The following is a 22,435-nucleotide window of genomic DNA, read 5'->3' as shown; positions in this document are numbered from 1 at the left end:
TGGAAATCTTGATTATAATAGTATAATTATTATTTTTCTGAAAAAGGGATGACAAAATAGATAGTATGGAATAAATACAAAAAAATATAAATTATGTATATATTTTATTTTCTTACTTAAGGATAACTTGCTATCTATAAAATATTTAGATGTGCACAATAATAGTTAAAGTCATAGTTTTCTTTCATAAAATCCATAGCCTCACACATATTTTAAAATTTTATCATTATGAAAGTACATTTATCAGGTAGGAGAATAGAATAAATATTATTGAACAATTTGTCATCCTGATTCATGAGTTGATAATATTTTTATATATATATATATATTATTTGGACCTTTATTTGTGCCCTTATACCTGGCTTGAAGATATGAAGGGCCCTCATGGGAACAATATCTCTTTATTTAACTAAAAGAGCTTGTTATTTTCTCATTGATTTATTTCTGAATCTCTGGGTAATAATGATTGACTGTCAGTGCCCTCGGTGAGGCAAGCTTCCAAATGCTGGAACATTTTTCAGAAGTACGTTTGCATTCTTTAAAGGATCCAGCAAAGCTTCCCCAAGTCCCCAAATTCCTTCCTTGAGGGCTAGTTGGCTGCTTCCAAACAGCTCTCCTGCCTTAGTTACAAGTGCCATCTTCATATATGTATTTGTCTCTTGCTACTAGGATCTCTCGTGCAAGAAGACAGTGCTCCTGAGTCAGGTAGTAATAAAATGGCCAGTTGAGCTAGTAATCCTTGATTCAAAAATATTCACATATCCTTGATATACCTCAAAAGGAGAGAGTACAGTCTGCTACACTCAGGTAGCTACATTCAACTTGACATTTCTCTCCAATTCTTAGGTAGGCACAAGTGCAGATCATCAAGTTGGTTGCCTTGCAGTCTATAAAGCAGCATATTGAATGGGGGCTGCCCCCTTCGAAGCATAGATGGGGCAGGGAAAGAGTAGAATGCTACTACTGAACTGCCCTTCTCTGGCTTACTTTGCTCTCTATAAACAGAGAGGGCGTGCATTCCATTAGGGACTGGTGATGGTGGGGTCCCTTCTTACAAATCTTGGTAATTCTTAGAGAAAGACATGCGGCCCTGATGGAAATTCTGTGCAAGTTCAATTTAGAAGAAGAATTTTCCCTTGTTTTCAAAGTATTAGTCACAATTAGTGTAAAACCTCCATTCCATATCCTGTTATAATGGCAAGCTAAAGAGAGTCTGGGGGGCAGCTTGTCAAAGAGAAAGTACTGCTTCAAGGGGAGAGTAAAAACCTTAATAAATGAATACTATAAATGGCCAAAAACAATCCAATAGCTCGAAAGACGTGATACAACCTGAGAGAATCACCAGCCGATGAGCTGGGCTCTGAAAAGATCTTCCACTTTAAGAAAAAGTCATTCTATTTCCCCTCAGAAAGCAATTTCCTATTTTTAAAACTGCATGTCTAGCTTTGACATTAAACTAATATGTATTGATTCCTATCTCTCTGGTTGTACTAAGGAATATTGATTCACATGTTAAAAAAATTATCGACACCCTTATCACAGTGTTTCTGAAATTAATATTTTAACATTTTCAAGAAAGCACTAATCTATTCAATCAGTATATTAGTATGCTGACCTCAAAATTCACATTTTCAAGGAAAGGATAGGGAGAGGAGATCTCCAGAATATTGTAGAATTTTGTCTACTCCTTGACTTTTCCTCCTCCTGTACAATCGTTTGTCCTTTGGGCTCTTAGTTCTGTGAATCTTCAATTTTATGTGGAACGAGTGATTGATATTTGACATACATGCTCAGAAAAGTAAAATGTCTTTCTAACTCTATGATATAGGTATAACAGAGCATTCTAAGTCAGTATAGTGTGCCAGGCTATAGCTGTTTACTGTTTATTAACATATTTAATTCTCACAAGAACCCTATGATGTAGGTAATACCTTACAATTGGAAAACCACACTAAAGAGATATTAGGAGATTTCCCTAAAGTAACATCTGGCAAATGATAGAGGCAGGTTCAGACTTCAGGGATTTGGCCTCAGACTCTCCTTTTTACTCACAATGAAGTAGTGTCTGTTCTAATGAACAAGTGTTGCAGTATTAAATAAGTACTTTTGTTGTGGTGGTGGTGATGATTATGGGTTTGTAGATTTTTTTCTAAGTTAAAACAGGAACTGTTTTAAAGAATTTATTTGGCTAGGAATTAGTGAAATTATTAAGGAGGAGGAAGAGGAGAAGGCAGAAGAGGAAGAGGAAAAGAAGAAGGAGGAGGAAGGGGGGGAAGAGGAGGAGACCTTCCTCCCTGTAAACTGGGGCTGAGCCAATGTTGGTTTACAGCTCACATCTTGTGTCAAGATTCAAAACCTGTTTCTCTTGCCTCCGTGATTTATAGTGTCCATGAGAACCCCATGAATAGAAGCAGAGCATTGTCTGATAGAGAGCCGGATGGTGAGAAGATGGTGCGAAAGACCTGGCAAAGCTCCCTTCTTCTGTACACAGGGTCGCTAGGAGTCCGAACTGACTTGATGGCACTAACAATAAAAACGTGATTTACAGAGAAACTGATACTTGTATACATTGTTACAAAAGCATACAGAGACCAATTTCGTGAATGACTCTCAGAATTAGAGACCCTCAGGGTCTTATGAAACCACTGTATTTCTCCTCTCATGATCACTGATCGCATTCATATTCACATTATTCTTTTTTTCCTTTCAGGTGATGAGGGAAGAGAGTAAATAAAACACCTTGCTCTGATTAACTCAATTCTGGCAGTGGACGTTTGTAACAGTTATTAGATAGTTTCAGTTATATTTTTACTGATGAGTATAAACTCACTTCAGTCCAGATAGGTTAGTTAGCAGTGAGCAGAAACAAATCCTGTCCTGTGTATAGAAATTTAGCTTCACACTGTCACGTCACGTGGAGTATGGTGGCCCTTGAGTGGGCAGAGGTAGATTATGAATAGCTCAGTAACATTCATAATATGACAAAAAAGAATATGAATAATTTGGCAAGGTCATTTTAAGAGTTGAAACATAATACCTCAAAAAAAAGCCATACACTTTGGACATGAAAAAAATATATATGAGAGAGATATGCTGTGCTACTGTTTGGCATATCATTTTTCCTATGCAGCTTCACCACAAAGGACCTGAAATCTAACTTGACCCATTGAAGTCTTCTTTTCAAAGAAACATGTGATTATGAGACCATGCTTTTTGCTTGGTTGAATGGATTAGATCACTGTATAAACCACTCTTGAGTTGAATTTCCTTCCGTGGTACCATCTCTTCATCCGGCACAGCCTTCAACTTTCCTTATCACCATTACTGTGCATCTGTCTAAGTTTCTCTCCTCTTCGAAGCTGTGAGGTCTTTAAGATCAGGACCAATGCCTATTTATTTCTATATGCTTAATGTGTAGGGCTTCAATACCTCACAGAGTGAATATTCAATACATATATGTTTAATCTACTTGAGTTATTTGAATACCATTTGCTCTCAAAATATCTTCATGAGAAAATGTTAAAATTCAGGCTACAAATTTCCTTTACTGGAACAATATCCTCCAAGTATTAATTCATTCTTTCATTTGGCATTTATTTATGAAGAAATTACTATGTGTCAAATACTGGGCTTGGCTTAGGAGATAAATTGGTAAATAAGACATCCAAGTTGATGGTCTCAGGTAGCTTATTGTTTGTTAGAAAAGACATAAAAGAATTTAAATCAGAAAGATAATGACCACAAAGTGTGTTGTTTGTAATGATAGGGAAAATATATGGTGCTTTAGAACAGTAATTAGAGGGTTGAATATTAAACACCCATGGAGTTGCAGCTTCTGCTCAAAGATGCTCTCGCCTACTCATCTTTGCACACATTATTTTTGGAAGCAACGCCTCAATTTTGGGAGAACTGCATTAGGAAGAGTTGTTTTCATACAATGTAACCCAATTTGTAGCCACAGTAGATATCATCGAGGTAGGAACTTAATCTAACCTGAGATAAGTAGAATTTCTCCCAAAGTATTGGAATTAAGAAGAATAATCATGATATCAATAATGTTTTTGAAATGAGGCTGGCAATACTAAGCACCCAATAAATGAAGATAAAAATAAAACTAAATATATTGCCAAGCATGTAAGTCAGACTCAAGAAAAAAATAGGTTTCCAAACAATTTTAGAGAAATTAGACATATGATTACTTGGCTAGAATTCTGATATATATAATTTCTCAACAGAAAATTGAAATTGGAAATGACCTAGAATTTAGTTGGCACAATTTAAAAAATATCTGTGATAGGAAAGTGTACTTGAGGTTTTGAGCTGAAATTTCCATGCAATGTTCAAATCTAATGCTGGCTAACTCAATGCTTTAGAGATGATAGGACACATAGTCAGTACTTAATATATAGCTGTTGAACTAAATTGAATCCAATTCCTAACATCTCCAATATCTCTGACAAATTGTTGATAAATTTACATCAATTTCAAAATATGTATAAGATGCAAAGTTTAAACATTTATGTACATGGAAAACAAAGTGCTCAATTTCTTATATAATTAATACCATTAAACTTAAGAATTTTAAAAAGGTAATTTCTTAAGAATAGTGAAAAAAATTGTATGTAATGTTATTGGTGGTATAAATTACTACATTTATGGTGAATAATTTGGCAAAAGCCTTAGTATTTTATAACATTCATACCAGAAATTTTGTTTCTAAATATTTATTTTATAGAAGTAATTGTGGATACATTTAAGATATAGCTATATTATTGTTCATTGCAATGTAGTTCACAATGGAAAAAGTTTCTAAATAACCTAATTATCTAAGCATAGGAAATTGATTAAACAGAATTTCATAGACCGTTACCATATAATACTATGCAATCATTAAACATCATGTTGTGGAATAATATTTAATGGCTTGGAAAATGGTCATGAAGCAGTAACCAAATAAGCAGACTACAAATAGTATGTAAAGAATAATGCCATTTAACTCATATATATCGCATGCCTGGGGTGATTTTTTTCCTTATTCTCTTTTACTGTTTTTAAATTAATTATGATGAGCAAGGCTATAATGCGGTAACAGGCAGCCTCCTAATCACAATGACAGTTCAATAAAGGTTTACTTCTCGCTTACATAAATTGCACTGTTTGTCTAAGGGAATCTTAGGGGCAATGTTCCTCCAGAGATCCAAGATGCTTTGGTCTTGTGGATCCATAATTTCAGCTCAAGTTCTTCTCTTTGGCCACAGTGGCAAAGGAAAAGAACAAGGCCCACTATACACGGGCTCTTCAGTATCTCACCAGAGACACATATTACCTCCATTCATGGTCCATATGCTAAAATTTGTCACATGGTCCCACCAACCACAAGACGTTTGAGACGTACTGTCATCTGTGAACTGAAAAGTGAGAGGTAGACATCGACAAGCTATAGTAATTGAAAAGAAACAGGCATCAATTGTTATATATGTTTTTTAAGAAAAGCCTCAGAAGCTATATTTAAATTAAGAAAAAAGAAGGATAAACTCACCACTTTGAGGCATGGTAAAAATATTTACTGTTCTTAGAGGGAAAAAAAGGATATTTTTAACCACTATATTGCAATGTTTCTAGCCTCAACAGGCATATTTAAACATGAAAAGGTCTATTTAGTATCTCAAAGGTGGAAAAAATGCCTAAAAGTGATGTGTGATTAGATAGCTTAAATCAAGTTTTTAAAATTAATTTTAACCTCTAGGTACAAATTACATCCCAAGTATTTGCATTTAGGGGCACTCATCAAAAAAGAACAAATGGAGAAAAGAATGAACGAATGAATGAATGAACAAATAAAGGATTAAGTCAATATGATCTTGGAGTCGATGACAATTATTAAAAAGAGATATCAAGAAACAGAAATTAAAAAATGCTCCTTTTATTCAAAAAAGGTGATAAACATGAATCCTGAAGAATATGGTAAATATGCTGGATGATAATTCTGGCCATAATTTTAAAACAATAGTTTATGAGCATTTATAAAATAACATAATTACTAGTAGTGATATTATTTTGTACAGAAAGTTAAAGTAAAAAGAGGTATTTAATTTTTTGTATTAATTTATGCTACACCTTTTTACAGCCATGTCTGTCTAAAAATAATAATAATTATATACAAACACGTCACATTAATGATAAACTAATAAATTAATATTGATTTGCGTTTATTATGTAAACTGAGAATATGAATAAATATTTTGATAATTTTAAAACTTTGCTTTTAAATCATTATTAAAAATTTACTTCAGTTAGTTTTGTTCAAAACATCATATACATGACTACTGCAAATTGGTTTAATTACAACTCTTAATTCAATTAACTTACTTTCCAACTTAGTTTTTGTGTCTCTCTATTCATTTCTGAAAGTTGGGCAATTACATAGGATATATTTTGGTAGGTAATGTATGATGTTTGTGACAAAATATTGAGAAGAAAACCATGATTAAAATTCAAAAGGAAAAAATAAAATATTCAAATTAATTTTATTTTTAAGAGATTTTGCTGAGGTCAACGAACATATAAAATGCTTGATCTCCTTCAAATATATATCAAAACTGTTGCAAAGACAGATAGCTGTTCTATGATACGAATTCTAGTCATAGCAAGTGATGGGCTATTTCTCAACGCTGCAGGGTAGGGCTGGCAAGCTACGTCTATGTGTCACATCCAGTCTGCATCTGTTTTAATGAATAAATTTCTATTGAAAAACAGTCACATAATTTATTTATATATACTTTATGCTACCTTTGTGCTACAAAGTCATAGTTGAGTAATTGAGACAGGCACCTTATAACTGACCCTTTGCAGAAAATGTCTGCTCATCCCTGCTATAGGGGTACCTTTACATTTATCATTTATTTAGTAGTTCAATAATATAGGATACATGAATCAACATATTTAAAATACAAACCCAAATAAGGAATTTTAAATTCAGACTTCTGGAATTTAAAAGTAACCATAAATGGCTACTATTCTTTGAAACACAATTAAGAACAATTTTGAGATTTTTTGTTTTGCTTTTGTATAATTATAATGCAAACTTCAGTACACTTTGGGTAAAATTTATTAAATTTAATGTCAGTTATGAAAAGCATTCATAGTCTTTATCATAATTGTATCTCATTCTCATTGTGTGATTGAAGAATAAAAGTCTTCAAGAGAAAGAGGATTAAAAGCTAAATGTAGTTGACTATACATTTTCTCATTTCTTCCAACTTACATAATATTTTCTGACTTTTTACCAATATATACATATTTCTATGTCAGTATGGCTTTATGGAAATAGAAGGAGACAACATTCATGACAAGCATTGTTTTCTTGTCTCTTTCATTAATTTAGCTGTCTTTAACAGATCACATTAAAACTCTTAGTTTTCCCTTATTAAAATAGGACAATAAAATCTGCCCTGGAAATAGATCAACATGTATAAATAACATTTGAAATTTTAGATATTATGCAAAATTTACATGTCAATATGCCAGCTGTTACTATTAAGTAATGTGTTCTGTGTATGTTCCTATGTGTGTTCTAATTAACAACACACAGTTTATCCACATCAATGCTAGATCTTGAGAGATGTAATTCACTCATAATTACAATAATAAAGGAAAAGTTCTTTTAAACTATCACAAGAAAATCTTCACCAAAAGAAAAACCAAGATGATGTTTTTTGTTTGTTTTGTTTTCTGTTTTAATCAAAGATGTGAACAAATCAGGAAGCAAGCCTTATAAATATCTTGGGAAGTGCACTTTAGGTGTAGGCAGTTAGCCAGTGCAAAGGCCCTCAGGTGAATTCATGAAAGAGTATGGTTGGAATAGAATAAGCAATTGGGAAATTAATAAGAGATGAGGTCAAAGGAGTAGTTTTGCTTGGCCCAAGTTTGTGTATATCTGAATGCATCCTTATTTTGCCTTCACTTTTCAATAGTATTTTTTCTAGAAGTAAAATTATACTTTGACAGATATTTTCTTTCTATATTTAAAAATGTTTTATTCTATTGTTTTCTCACTTTAATCCTTTCTATTGAGAAGTTATCCATTATTTATTTATTCTGTTTGATAGTAATGTGTCTTTTAAGATTTCCCCTCAGTTCCTCTTTTCAGCATAATGACAGCTTAGGTGAGGTTGATCTTGGTATTCATACCTCTTTTTATATTTAAAGCTTGACTTGTGCCATCAGTTGCGGGCAATACTCCATGGAAGGGCGAAACTGTAACCAACTAGGAGCTGGGAAATGAGTGCAATGACTTGATGACAGAAATACGGATGGTTTATTCCAAGCCTATTATGGTTTGAGGCAGGGATCAGGAACGGCCTTACAGACCAAATCTGGCTCACAGCCTGTTTTGTAAATAATATTCTATTGGTTCACATTCATACTCATTTGTTTAGATATTGTCTAGTGCCTTTTTCACAGTAAAATGAGAAAGTTGAACAGAGACAGAGACCACATGGTTTACAAAGCATAAAATTTTGTTATCTAACCCTCTACAGAAAAAGTTTTCTGACCTCTGGCTTAGAGAAAGAGTAAGGTTTTTGTAGTCAGGCCATCTTGGGAAAAACAAAAACAGAAAATCTGGTTCTAACGTATACTGAAGCCTTGTACATTTTACTCAACGTTTTTGAATTTTGATTGATCTTGACATCAGTGATAATAGTATTTACCTAACAGAACTATTATGAGAAATAAATGAGAGAATGCTTGTGAAAATCTAGATATCACAGCCTGGCGCATAATGGGCACTCAGAAAATGTAATTTAATCAACTTGAGTTTTCCTTCATATTTTTGTTGATAAATAGCCAAGTTTAGGGCACAGATACCTCACATCTGGAACACTATAATAACTGAATGGATATCTGTCCACTGTTTCCACTTAGTTTCCTTTTTAATCTATCCTTTATATGACTGTATTTAATAACAATATGTGTTTTTCTTCACATTGCGGCATAATGTGAACAGCCATTCTCTTTTGATTCAAAACTCCTTCTTTTCCTTTGCTTCATTCAAGAGTGATTTTGCCTACTTTAGAATGAAAGTGACTTTCTCCATGACAGAATGAGTCCAAGCTGAATTGCCAAATATGTTACACGAAGACTAAATAATTCTAGTAATGCAAGAAGGGGAAATATATATATATATTTGGTGCTGTTGCTGTTCATAATGACTCAGTGCATTAAAAGGCCCTGATTTTAATGGATCATTAGATGCTTTTTGAGTGACCATAAAGGGCTTTTGTGATAAATGTATGTGATAGATATCATAGGTATTCATAGGATAATGATAAAAGGAATTAAAGGTCCAAAACATCGGAGATCTGAGTCTGGAATGTCACCCAGGTAAACTGGCAAGAAGAGTAACGACTGCTTGAATCTTGCTTGCTCAGAGTCCACTCCAGCTGACCACCCTGTTCTCAAATACATGGAAAACTAACCTTGCCTGGATTTTGACAGCTAGATGCCTATTCTTCTCACTAGTGGAAAATTCATTCTTTCTGTCAGAGTGTTCTTCCCAGCCATCTGTTCAGTGGAAGTGATGCCCAATCTATGTCGTGAAATATCACAGTTTTACCTTTGGGGTACTTCATGAAGATTCCTCCCAACAGCAAACTCTTTACAGGAAAGTTAAGAAGCTTTGGCTACTGGGGAGGAGATCTTTGATTTAAATATGCCAAAGTGCCGTGAGCTAGGATGTTCTGGAGGGCACTATCATTATGTTTTTTGCATGCTATTTATGCTTTTTGACCAAGGTTGGTCTGACTACAAAGACCACTCTCTTTCTCTAAACTAGAGGTCAGCAAACTTTTTCTGTAGAGGGCTAGATAATAAAATTTTATGCTTTGTAAACCATATGGTCTCCATGTCTCTACTCAACTTTTTCATTTTAGTGTGAAAACAGCACTAGATAATATTTAAACTAATGAGAATGACTGTGAACCAATAGAATATTATTTACAAAATAAGCTGTAAGCCAGATTTGGTCCATGAGGCAGAGTTTCTGATCTCCGCCTCGAACCATAATGTGCCTGGAATAAACACAGTTGGTGTCCCGTCCATCTTTCTGTCACCAGCTCCCCGCTCCTAATTGCTTACAGCCTCACCCTTCCCCGGAGTATTGAATGTTTTGCATCAAACTTCTTTATAATGTATTTTGGGGATTAGTGTGTCCCAAAGTGTTGTATAAGACAGTGGTCCTCAACAGCACTGTGTATCAAAGTCATCTGGAGAGCTGGTAAAACCCCAGATCATGGGGCCCTGGCCACAGAGTTCCTGATTTAGTAGGACAGAAGTGGATTCTGCTATTTGTACGTCTAACAATTTCCCAGGTGATGCTGATGCTGGTGGAGACACAATTGGAGAAGCACTGATATAACACAGGAAACACGGAAAAGATTGTTTAGTTATGGCAATATTGTGTGGGATAATGCTTGAATTTTCCATTCTGGGCACCACAATCTTTGCTGCAGCTGCCTCAACTAGTGTACTCAGTTAAATATCCATTTAGTTTCTTTTGCAGACACTTTAAAAATGTAAAATGGATTTATAAAATTTTATTAAATCTTCACAAGCAGGTGAGAATACACAATTTACCTGTTTACGTAAGAATTTATGTATATATTTATGTGTATCTCTGTGTATATAAGTGTGTATATATATTATATTGTGTGTACATGTGAATTTATCAAAAAATAGCAAATCTAAAATTAGTACAATTCATTTCAATTTGAGCTTCAGTCACATATGATTTAAAGATTGTGTTCTGAGCTGGTCAGTCTTCCTTTTCTCATCTGGCTCTAGATAATTCATTGACTCCATGCTCTTTTGTGATGCACATAATTTAATACCGAATAGCTGCTTCAAAAACCATGATGGCCTCTTTATCGCTCCTCCTGCCTCATTACCTCCTTATTTTTGTAAAACGTCTATCTTTATTTAATTTGATTGCAAAGAAATTTTCCTCTTTCTGCAATCATTCCTCTTTCATCTTCCAATATGAGTTTTGTTTTTATATTCCAATTATTTCTCCTTTTCCTTGACATAGCTATGGACTATGCTAAAATTTTCAATTTGTACTCTTCAAAATGCCAGCTGTAGAGTGTTGTTGCATCCGTTTATTTATCTTTTTCTGTTCTGGGTTAAGATATAAGGTGTCGATCTTAGTAGTTCTGTATCAATGGGAGGGGTTTACAGCCCCTGAATTTTTGGTGGGAAGAGAACTCTCCAGGTTTTGTGCCAACTGAAGAAATCTTTCCTAGTAGTCACAAATAATTGACTGACACTTTTTGCCCTAAGACTAGCAACCATTCCCTATACTGCAGACTTCTGTGATTAATTATGTTAACAAGCACAACACAGGCACATATTAGACACTATTCTTATTTATTGACAAATTCTTCAAATCATAATTAATTTGAAGGATGTCACTAGTTTCAGGAAAAGACTTATATAGAGTTATTTAAAAAAGGCTTAACCAGAGAAGAGAATACTTAGGATCCCACTGTGGCATACAGCTTACATAAAAGCAATAAAAAGCAATGAGTGCATGGAATGTATGCTCTTTGCAAAGAATTTTGCTGTATTTTCTCCAGCCTCTTTGAATTTTTAGAGTTAAATAAACAGACTACCTTTTTAATAGCTCTGTTCAAAATAATTTCTTTGCTGATGAATGTCTCACATGAAAAAGGAATTTTGTTTTTCCTTGATCCTTTGCTCTGTCACGTTACTCCACTAAAACCATTTTTTGTTAGTTCATCGACAAGCAAGCGACTTGTTTCTTCCTTGTTAAGAAAAGATTTCTTCTTTTAGAAGAAAAATGCTCATTTGACAAATAAATGCCTGAAGCTAGTAAAAACTTCAATCTTTCTTGGCTTGGATTGGTTATTGTGTTTGTTAGAAATAAAAAAAAATCTTTAAAACATTGTATTAAATAAAGTGCAGTGTATTCACGAGGTGGCCTCAGAATTGGACTTTTCTAGGAAGAAAAAAAGCAAAACAAATGATGGGTTTAAAATCGGTAGGAAACCAAGCTGTCTATAGACGTGAAATCTCTGGACATATAATTTCTTAATGACTAAAATTTCTGAAGTCCAGAATTATAATTATAACAAGCTCTAGTTCATGGTTTGTTACGTCATTAGAATAATTACTGTTTAACCACTGCCCTCTTTATAAAGTAGAAAGTAAATGGTTTCAAGCAAAATTCATCGCTGAATTTGTGGTTAGTTGATAGAATTAGAGTATACTTTGTCATTTTATCTTTCTAAACTGATGATAATGTGAAAAATGTGTAGCTACTTTGCATTCTCTTTCTTGAAATATTTGCCAAGCAGTTTATAGACTGGAGAAGGCATTCTCAAAGTTTGTTTTTCAAAGTTTATTTATAGAATTTTTTCAGTTTCTTATATATGCTAGGGGAACTTTCATAGCAATTTTGATGTTTGTTATTGTGGTATTTTTCGGAGATTTATGGTAGATTTACATTTGTGCATTATTTTTTCGATAAATAGTGTTTGTTGAAGATGTGTACATCCTACCTGTTTTCTGCAAATCTTAACACATTAATTTCATAATTCAGTTGGCTCAACTTTGAGGTTAATTTTAGGAATCGATCTAAAGCAATGGTTCTAAAATGGATTGATTTTGTTTCCTAGGGTAAATCTAGCAATGTCTACAGACAATTTTGGTTATTATATCTGTGGAGGGTTTACTATTGACATCTAGTGAGTAGGGGCCAGAGATGCTGCTAAAAATCCTATGATGAGCAGGACAGTTGTCCATAATAAAGAATTATCTATTTCAAAATGTCAATACAGCTGAAGTTAATAAGCTTGATCAAAAGTAACTCACTCAATGCAGCCTATAACCATAACAAAGTTTGGAATCATGTTTGAAACTATTCTTTCTGCATGTTCTTGCATTAACATCAACTTATGATGACCTGGTCAGTCACTTCTGTTTACTTCGTTCTATTCTCATTTCTCTGACAATTCTGATATACATATTCCCCCCGCATCTTAGCTGTGAAGGAAAGTTGAGGAATGAAAATAAGATACCACTTTTTTGGAATGAGTGTTTACTTTTTGTGGGTGGGTAAAGCATAACTGTGAAGTCCACTACCACTGTTTTCATTTTTGGTTTGCTTTCCTCTTCTGTGTGAATATATTGTGTTTAAGTGAGATTTTGAAATTTTATAGAATAAGTGATTTATTAAAAATACAAGAAACGTCAAGTTGCTGCCCATCTCTTAAAATCTAGTTTACAAATGCAGATGCAATTACTTGGAAAAAATCAAGGTTAGTCATAATTCAGATGCAAAAATGTGATTCATTTTGGTTCTATCATTTCTTTGAGTGTGCTGAAAAAAGAGCAAAGGTGAGTTGAAAATTCAAAATAATACATATATACAATTAATAGGAGGGAAAACGTGTTCTAGTTTCATGAAGAGAGAGAAAGAGCAACCAACCAGTCTACTCTGAGGCAAATTTTGATGACAAAGGCATATCCATGATCTAAAATCAGGTCTTGGGTCTTGGCCGGTGGATTATCGAAATATATAGCTACAGAGAATTATTTTTCTAAATGAGGCTTAATGTCATTGAGATAAAACTGGTACTGTGTTGTTATACTACACTGAATTTTTTCCTTACCTGTCTTCCGTATTAAATTTAACAGGGTATAACTGTAAATTTCTTTCTTCTCCTATGACAACGAACGGTGTTCAGCTTGGGAAGAAGTGAGGGTTTTGAAGGACAGGATCTTTGCAGCTCAGGAGTTTCCAGTCTTTATAGTACAAGTGAAAAAGTTACCTTTGAATACTTTAAGTGTGTCTATCTATCTCACCTGCTTAAATGTCCCCCAGTACACCCTAAGCAGGAGGCCTCAGGAGCTGTTAGACAAGGACTAACCTTTTTGCTCAAATGGTACTAATTGGAGTTTCTCATTTGAGAGCTTGAAATTGCGACATAGAATGACCAAGTAATATAAACTTAATATTTATGACTAAGCCATATATTCTGTCATGTATAGAGGGAGCTGAGAAGACAGCCTCCAAAGAGAAAGGACTGAAGAAGGAACAAGGAGACACACAGAAATAAAAGATGGAGAAATGAGCCCATGTCACTTTCCATGGCTCTAGCGATTCTCTGCAGCCAGATAAGCACGCTTGCTTTATTTTCTATGAAATCCCTTACATCCTTATAAAAATGTTACTTCCAGAGTCTTAGTTAGACCATGCTATTATATGTTACTTTCTAAGAAAGGAATTCTAATAGTCTATGATAATAATGAACAATGCTTAATGACAATGCTTAATGAATACTACCTCTAGGCCAGGGAAAATTCTAACATACTCACATGATTTTGCTCATTCATTGCTCTGTAAACCTATGTGATAGAAGAGTCTTTCCAATTTTACCAATGAGATAACTACTTGCGTTAAAACTATCATTAAGAAAGGAAATAAAATATACCTCTAAAGATTGATGTTAATAGTGATTTAAATTTGTGTAGGCCTGAGGTAGATATATATTAATGCTCATGATTGGAACATTCAGAAGTTATTCAAGAGGTTTGCATGAAATGTGAAAGTCATGAGAACTTTATCAGCAGCTTTTTAATATGCTGTAAATAGTCACTTCATAGTATTATCCATTTAAATTTGTCAGAGTACATGTAAAGTGAATTCATATACACACAAACATATCTCCTCCGCTCCTCCTCTACACTCACACATCCATTCCCCAACACCAAAAATATGTGTATCTAAAAAATAGAGATATATTATATGTGTTCATATATACTTATATATATATATACTATATATAATAAAAATTGGGGCTTAGGAGATATTTCAAAATTAAAATGAAGGGACTCCTCAAAAAAGCAGAGCCTTTTTTCTCTCCTGATTTTTCTTTTACAATTATCCTGTGATTCAAATCATTATTTAGAAGAAATTGTTCGTAATGAAACCACATAGCATCATTTAACGTGCCTTCTGCTTCCCCAAGATGCAAACTAGTGCCTCAATTATGTTTCAGTTTACATTTGGAAGACCAAATGAATTGTTTTTGAAAAGGATTCATATTGATGCTATTGCATATCTTTACAGAATTTTTAAAAATAAATAAAAATTAATGCTATCATAGCCTAGTACCTGAGGATATGCAAAAGATTCAGAATCCAGGTGGAACACGAAAACTTCATCAAACATGTGCTGAGCATCCACTCTGTGACAGGGCTGTGCTTGGGTTAGAGCTGTGAAGAAGATAAGAGCCTGGTCTTCATAAGGCTCATAGTCTGTCCGGTGGTCAAGAAGTAGGTAAAGCAACAGAGATTAGAAATCTAGGTAGGGAGACTAGCTGTAACAAGTCAGTAAATCCAGGTATGAGAAAGTGGAATCCTGGAATCAAATTGTGGGAATCAACCTCCTGACTTATTATAGATGGTAATGGAAACTTTCTTTGAATAACTGGCTATTCTGAGGCTCAGATCGAGCTGAGTGGGAATAGCTGACTCAAATGATGGGTAGGTTATAAGACATACTAGCTGTATTAAGCTGTAGAAATCAGGAATGATCATTGTGAGTCTTAGATCTTTTTAATTTTAATTGGCTATACTGGTTAATTTAGTGTCATCTTGGCTAGGCTATGGTGCTCAGTTATTTGGTCAAACACCAGTCTGGATGTTGCTCTGAAGTGAATCTTTTAATTTTTAAGATAGAATTAATATTTCAATCAGTAGACTTTGAGCGAATTAGATTGCCCTCCATAACATGGGTAGGCCTCATCCAGTCAGTCAAAGACCTTAAGAACAAAGATTGAGGTCTCTCAAAGAAGAAGAAATTTTCCTCAAGTCTGCGACAGAGGAAACCTGCCTGAGTTTGCAGGCTGCTTCCCTGGGGAATTCGCACTCAGAACTGCACCATTAACAGTTACCTGAATTTTCTGCATGTCAGCCTGCCCTATGTACCTATGTATTTCAGCATTGCCAACTTCCACAACTGCTGAGCCAACGTCTTAAAATCCATCTCTCTCTCTCTCTATATATATACATATACATATTTATAAACATATGTATATATATTCTTTTTCTCTTATAGGTTCTGTTTCTTCTATAGATTCTTTTTTCTCTGGAGAACCCTGACTAATGCAATTGCATACTTTGCTGTATCTGTGTGTGTCTATGACGAAAACCACGGTATCAGTGTCCAGCGTCTATTTTCTCCTTCCTATGCCTTCCAGCAAGGTGAGATGCCATGACGCTATTCTCCTTTGTGCCTTTGGCAACAAACCTTTCACTACTTTCCCTCTCCCCTTGGGTCTTGATTAAACTGATTCTCTTGCACATAATTTTGTGCCTATAAAACTATATCCCCAGTTGCTTTTAAAATATTTTTTAATAACTTGCAGAACCATTTTTTAAGAGTGGGATCAACTGCGTTGTGTAGGTTTCTATTCCTCTCCCCAGCGGCTACCCTCCAGCAACTGCTGCTGTGACTTTTACAGCAAAAACTGTTGTGAGTCGCAAGAGCTCAACAAAGCTCCTTCATCTCAACATTTTTAAAAAGGTAAAACCATTTGATCTAAAAAATACAGGGCATTTTAGCTTACTACCAAAGTTGAGGAACAGACTGGTAATACCCTTGGCTACTTTTAAAAGTCCTTGTGCTGTCAATATGACAGTAGCATTAGACTGGCAGGTGTGAGAGAGAGAGTTAAAAATGGTCTTTAACCTGTAATATCTGTTTATCTACTTTACAAGGCAAATAGTTTCAGGTTACTATGTCCTTTTCTCAGGAATCCTTCCCTATGGCTAAGTTTTTATGATAAGCAGAGAAATGTCCAAAGCACTCATATGGTGACATATATTGATACTTGTGTGGCATGTCTCTTGAAGTTTGGACAATATGCTAAACAATTTGCACAATAACTAAGTAGAAACTGGTTTCAGGATATAGCTTATTTTCTCAATTCAAGGTGGTTGCTTCTGGTTTTGAGTCTGCAATTCTAAAAAAGTGTAATTTGACATGAAATATCATTGCTCAAACTTGTCTTCATTCTTTGTTGACAGATAGAAAACAGAAAGCAAAAATATGCTGCTGGGTTGACAGTTGTCAGCAATTATTAAGCTCTTGTTCAGAGAAATAATTACTTGTTTACTGAGAAAAGAAAAGGGTTTATAATTAAGAGGTACTCAAAATTCTACCTTTAATATTATTTCTAAAACTTTAAGAAAAAAAAATAAGCCTTGTAGTGTTTTATGGTAGATTCATTTCACAAGTAGGTAATTCTGCTTCAGATTCCCTTTTTCGTCTCGCTATGCCAATAAGTATCTAACAAATACATCCCCATCTTTAAGCTACATTGGACTTCTCACCATTCAGTGATTATTACAACCCTGATTTTCTCTTTTCCTAGAATGTTTCTAGTCCTCTCCTGTAACTAATATATTTTAATCATTTTTTTAAGATTCAGTTACAATGACTTTTCTGATGTGTAGGTTTATCTTACACCCCTACATAAAACCTATTCTGTTACCTTTGGTGTTTCAATAGAATATACATCTATTATAAGATTTCACACTTCATATGAGACTTCTGTTCAAAGCATCTCCCACCATTGGACTATGAACTCGTTGAGGGAAGGGGACAAATTTCACTCATTATTTATGGATGAAATAATACATGTCCATCTTACTCATACCACCTCAATATACTGAGTTATCTTATAGAAAATATATAAAATAAAATATAATTGATGAGTACTAAGCAAAAAATTCTACACGTACTAGTTTTTTATTGCTTAAAGTTTTGTGCATTATCTTTCTTCCTAGTGCTAGTTTTTATGGATGTTCTTGTCCAAACATGTAATGTTTAGTTCCCTCACAAAAATTCCATAGTACTTTTTGATATCTGGATCTGTAGAGTATACTAATTTAAACAGGGAATCAGCTCAGAATTTTACAGTCTATAGAAGAAGTGATTAATCTGAGTTTCCTATAGAATCACCCATGAAGCTTAATTTAAATATATATATATATTTTTTTTTCTTTTTCCTGAGTGCTACTCCTGAATAGTTTGATTCACTGGAGATTTACATCAAAGAAAGGTTCAAATGAGAGAAGAAGCTACAGCTATGAATTAAAAAGTAAGAACATGTTTAAAAAGAAGATGCAACATGAGTTGATATGCCATTGTGGGTCAGGTGGTAGCACTGAGCAATTCATTTACTCATACACGTATTGGATGCCTACTCTGTACCAAGCAATGTTCTACCTTTTGGGGGATATATCAGTAAACAAAATCAATCCCTGCCCTTATGGAAGTTATATTCTGCCAGCAGGAAATAAATAATAAAAAATTATAATAGCAAAGATGTCAATTTATAGTTGTTAGAGAGTGAAAAGAGCTACTGGGAAAGGGGGGAAAAGATTAATCAGATGTGGCATGCTGGGAAGGGAATTTCAGAGGTAGAAAAGATGCTATATGTTGGCTTCATTGCTAACGTGACATTTGAGTAAGGGCTTGTAGGTGAAGGTGCTGATCAGGTGGATAGCTGGTATAAGTGAATTCTGGGCCCAGGAGTATCTAATTTAAAGCTCCAAATCAAGGATATGCCTGGTGTGATGAAGAATCAGCAGAGATAGTGGTGTAGCTGGAGTGGAATGAATGGGGAGAGTGGTAAGAAAGGAAGTCAGTTACAGGGTGGGGAGCAGATTACACTGGGTTTAGGGACCATTGTAATGACTTTGCTTTCATATGCAATGAAATGGGGAGAACTTGCAGGTTTTAATCAACATACTGCTATAACCTGCCTTAGAATGTGAGAGATGACTTAGTTTTTGTGTTGAGAATTAAATGCACATGGGCAAGAATAGAAGAACTTTTAGGAAGCTATTACAATGAACCAGATAAGTATTGCTGATGGTTTAAACCAGCACGGTAGCAGTGGAGAAATGTAATTATTTTAAAGGTAGAGCCAAAATGATTTACCAACATATTAAATGTGGGGCACAAGAGGAAAGGAAGCCAAGAATGATTCCAAGGACTCTGGCTTCATAAGTTGAGCGAATGGAGTTTCTATCAGCTGGAACCTATAAATGTCACCTTATATGAGAAAAGACGTTTTTGAAGATGCCATTAAATTAAGGATCTTGACATGCGGAAATTATTTTGGATTTTCTAGATGGGCCTTAAATACAATCACATGGATCCTTAGAAAAGGAAGGCAAAGGGAGATTTTATTCACCAACACATAGAGAGAGGATGTGAAGATGGAGCAGAAAAAGTTTGAAGATACTAGCCTTGAAGACTACACGATGCAGATGGTTTTGATAGTTGTACATATACAGACACAACTATATTTGACATGAGGCCAAAGTAATTGTATAATGCCATAAATTACAAGATGCATCCCAATTTCAAATATATTAAGATGTGAAAAATGTGCTTCTTAAAATCAATGAAATGTAGAATTTATTTTATCTGGCTAGAATGTATCTTGAACTCTAAGATATCACACTGACAACAGACATTCTTTGTAAACATTTTAAGGGAAAGCATTATAGGGATTGAAATTATTTGTAAACATTCAACATGAATTCAAAGAGATTCAGGGATAGAAACAATGGGATGAAAATGGAAGGAACACATAGTAGCAAAATTAAGTCATCAATGGAGGCAGGAAAATTAGAATTTTCTTGCTGCAGTAGTTTGAATCAATGGCATGTAGAAGAAACTTAAGAATTACTCAAGAAGGAAAAAAATCAAGTCCATGAATTGAGACTTGACCATCAATTGAAATGAAGCACAAGGATGTTAAAGAAACTTCCCTAGAGCAAAAAAACTGTGAGATAAGCTTTGCTAACTGCAGCTGTGCATATTCAGCATAATCAACTGTTGTTTAAAACTAATAGTCTTTCTGTCCCTCCTTGGTATATGAGTGAGCTGTCTTTCCCAGGAAGTCAAGGTCCAGACATCAAGATTCAGCCTCACAAGGCCAAATGGAGGCTGAAGATGGAAACTAACCAGAAAAGTCCAGATAGTGAAGGGAAAAGAAATTCAGTCTTCAAGGCTAAACACAGGCTGGTGGGAAGACACCAACCAGCAAGGCCACATGCTCGCCCTCCCCCACCTAAAACCCCAGCACATACTCTCCCTCCTTTTCCTTGCCACAGCTTGGAGTTTCAGTTATTGGCCCTATTGTGCAGTGGGTAAAATAACCTGTGTTTGGATTCAGTAACACAATGACTCTTTTTAAACCTGATTTTTGCTTTTTTTGTTTTCTGAAAATGAGTCTCTTTCTTTTATACTATAGACCAGAGTCTTCAACACAAGGGGAGGAAAGAGGATTTAGCTACTGGTAGTTCTTGGCTCATTTCATCCATTTGCAAGATATTTGTTGTATCAGCTTCACCAGTGAAGCTTTAAAAATTGCTCTCTATGGAATGATGCTAAGGGATGTAAACTGCATCGTTTTCCTAACTTTGGGCCACATAACCCTGGTTCTACAGTATATTAATCTTTCTGTAAGAACAACAAATGCTATGGGTAAGTAAGTTAAGAAACTTTGTATCTTTAATCTCTCTCTTGGAGGTATAAAGTGTATGTTAAATACACAGAGAAATCCCAAAGTGGAAAAGAAATCTGCTTAAGACTAAGTCTTAAACAAGAAGACATTTCTGCTAGGGAAGGCTTATTTCTTTGTGCGACAATCAACAATTTTCCCTTAATTCTCATCTGGTTCTTGCTTCTCTAGCAAAAAGAGAGTGTTCTTTTCTAATTCATGTTGTGCTCAGAAAAAAATAGAATAACTGAGCTAGAATTCTTTAAATAAGGGAGGAAGGTCAATTGTCTGGTTTGCTTACACAGGTACCACTATCTTGTCTCTAACATTTAGAAACAAGTAATATCTATCTAAGACAACATTATTTAATAGCTGGAAACTCATAACTTTATAAAGGGAAAAAAAAAGTCCTTAGAATGACTCAGTTAACCCAATTAAATAGAATATAGAACAGCGTGATTTACTTTACATGTTCCAGGTCTTTCTAGCTTATGACTATGACATAACTTCCTTTTCTTTTTAAACACAAATTATATCGGCACAGCTCTTGGCTTGTTTAATTGTTGGTAATTCTCTGCCCTTCTTATTCCTGAAAGTACCCAAACAGGGCTTCACCATTTCCCTATTATCTGGGCTGTCATCTCATGTTTCATAGGACACCCACTCTGTTGTTTCTCTCTTGATCTGGCCTCAATTTGTGAGTGGCTTCTATCAGTGAAAATACCAGCAGAGCCTCAGCAAACACAGTCCACACCAATGATAGTGACCCAAATGTCCTGAATATTCTCTGCAGTGTGACTAAAGTTTAGGCAGGCTTCTTTCTGACTCTAGGTCCTGACCTTTTTCTTAGAGCATTTATTTTAGAAACGTATAATTTTAAATTCCCTCTCTGCCCCTTTGAGAGACCTCTTTTGAAAGACCTCTTTCCAGTTTTACAAGCCAGTAATGTCTTTCTCAAGGATCTGAGACCCATCTCTTTGAAATGTAAACATTTAGAGAGATAGCACCCCTATTTTTCCATTTATATGGGAAAAGAACCCTAAGTTTGTGGACACCTTGCTCCAGGTTGTAAAACAAACTACGTCCTGTCACAAAGACACAAGAAAATTTACTTTTCCTTTGGGTAATGTCAATCAGCGGACACAGATGGCCTGTGTTTCTTCTCACTCCCAGTCTTTGTTTCTGCTGAGGTCAGACTGAGTTCTGGTCTCTCGCCCCCATTGCAATAGCCTGTTTAACTTCGTCCAGTGCAATTTTTGCTTCGGCAGTACTATCTCTGGATTCCCCAAATATTTACATTAAGCCTGTGCCAGAGCTTCCACGCACGGATAGGACGACTGCCTCTCACCTGCTTCCTCACTCACTCACTCAACTGGGCTCTGAAATAGCTTTGCGTGCATCGCAGACACAAACTTGAGAATAGCCCCATCAGATTCTGGACACAGCCCTTTGCCTAAAATCTTACCAAATCCTTCTCAAAACATGATTTCTCCAATTTTGGATATTCACTTATTTAACTGCAGGAGGTGAAATAAAGTGCTCAGAGGCCGTATAGGGAATAGATACCATGCAGTCCATACTAATATTTTTCACTTTCCTTTGAAACTTCTCCCCTCCATCTGAAAATAAAGATGTAGGTGGGACAAGAAGCTGTATTGCCAGGACGAGTAGCATATCTGGGTTAAGTTTGCAAAAATGTTCTATTTCACCTATTTCTGTATGGGGAAGTAAATAGCCAATAAAGTGAGTTCTGGGTGTTGCTTGTACATGCTTAAGAGTTCCTGTGACGGCACTTTCTGCTTTAGAAAAGCAGATGTTCTATCTTTCAA

Source organism: Equus asinus, chromosome 3 (assembly GCF_041296235.1).
Source record: "Equus asinus isolate D_3611 breed Donkey chromosome 3, EquAss-T2T_v2, whole genome shotgun sequence".
NCBI classification, from domain to species: Eukaryota; Metazoa; Chordata; class Mammalia; order Perissodactyla; family Equidae; genus Equus; species Equus asinus.
The sequence above is the reverse complement of the archived record's forward strand: the minus strand, read 5'-3'. Positions refer to the sequence as shown.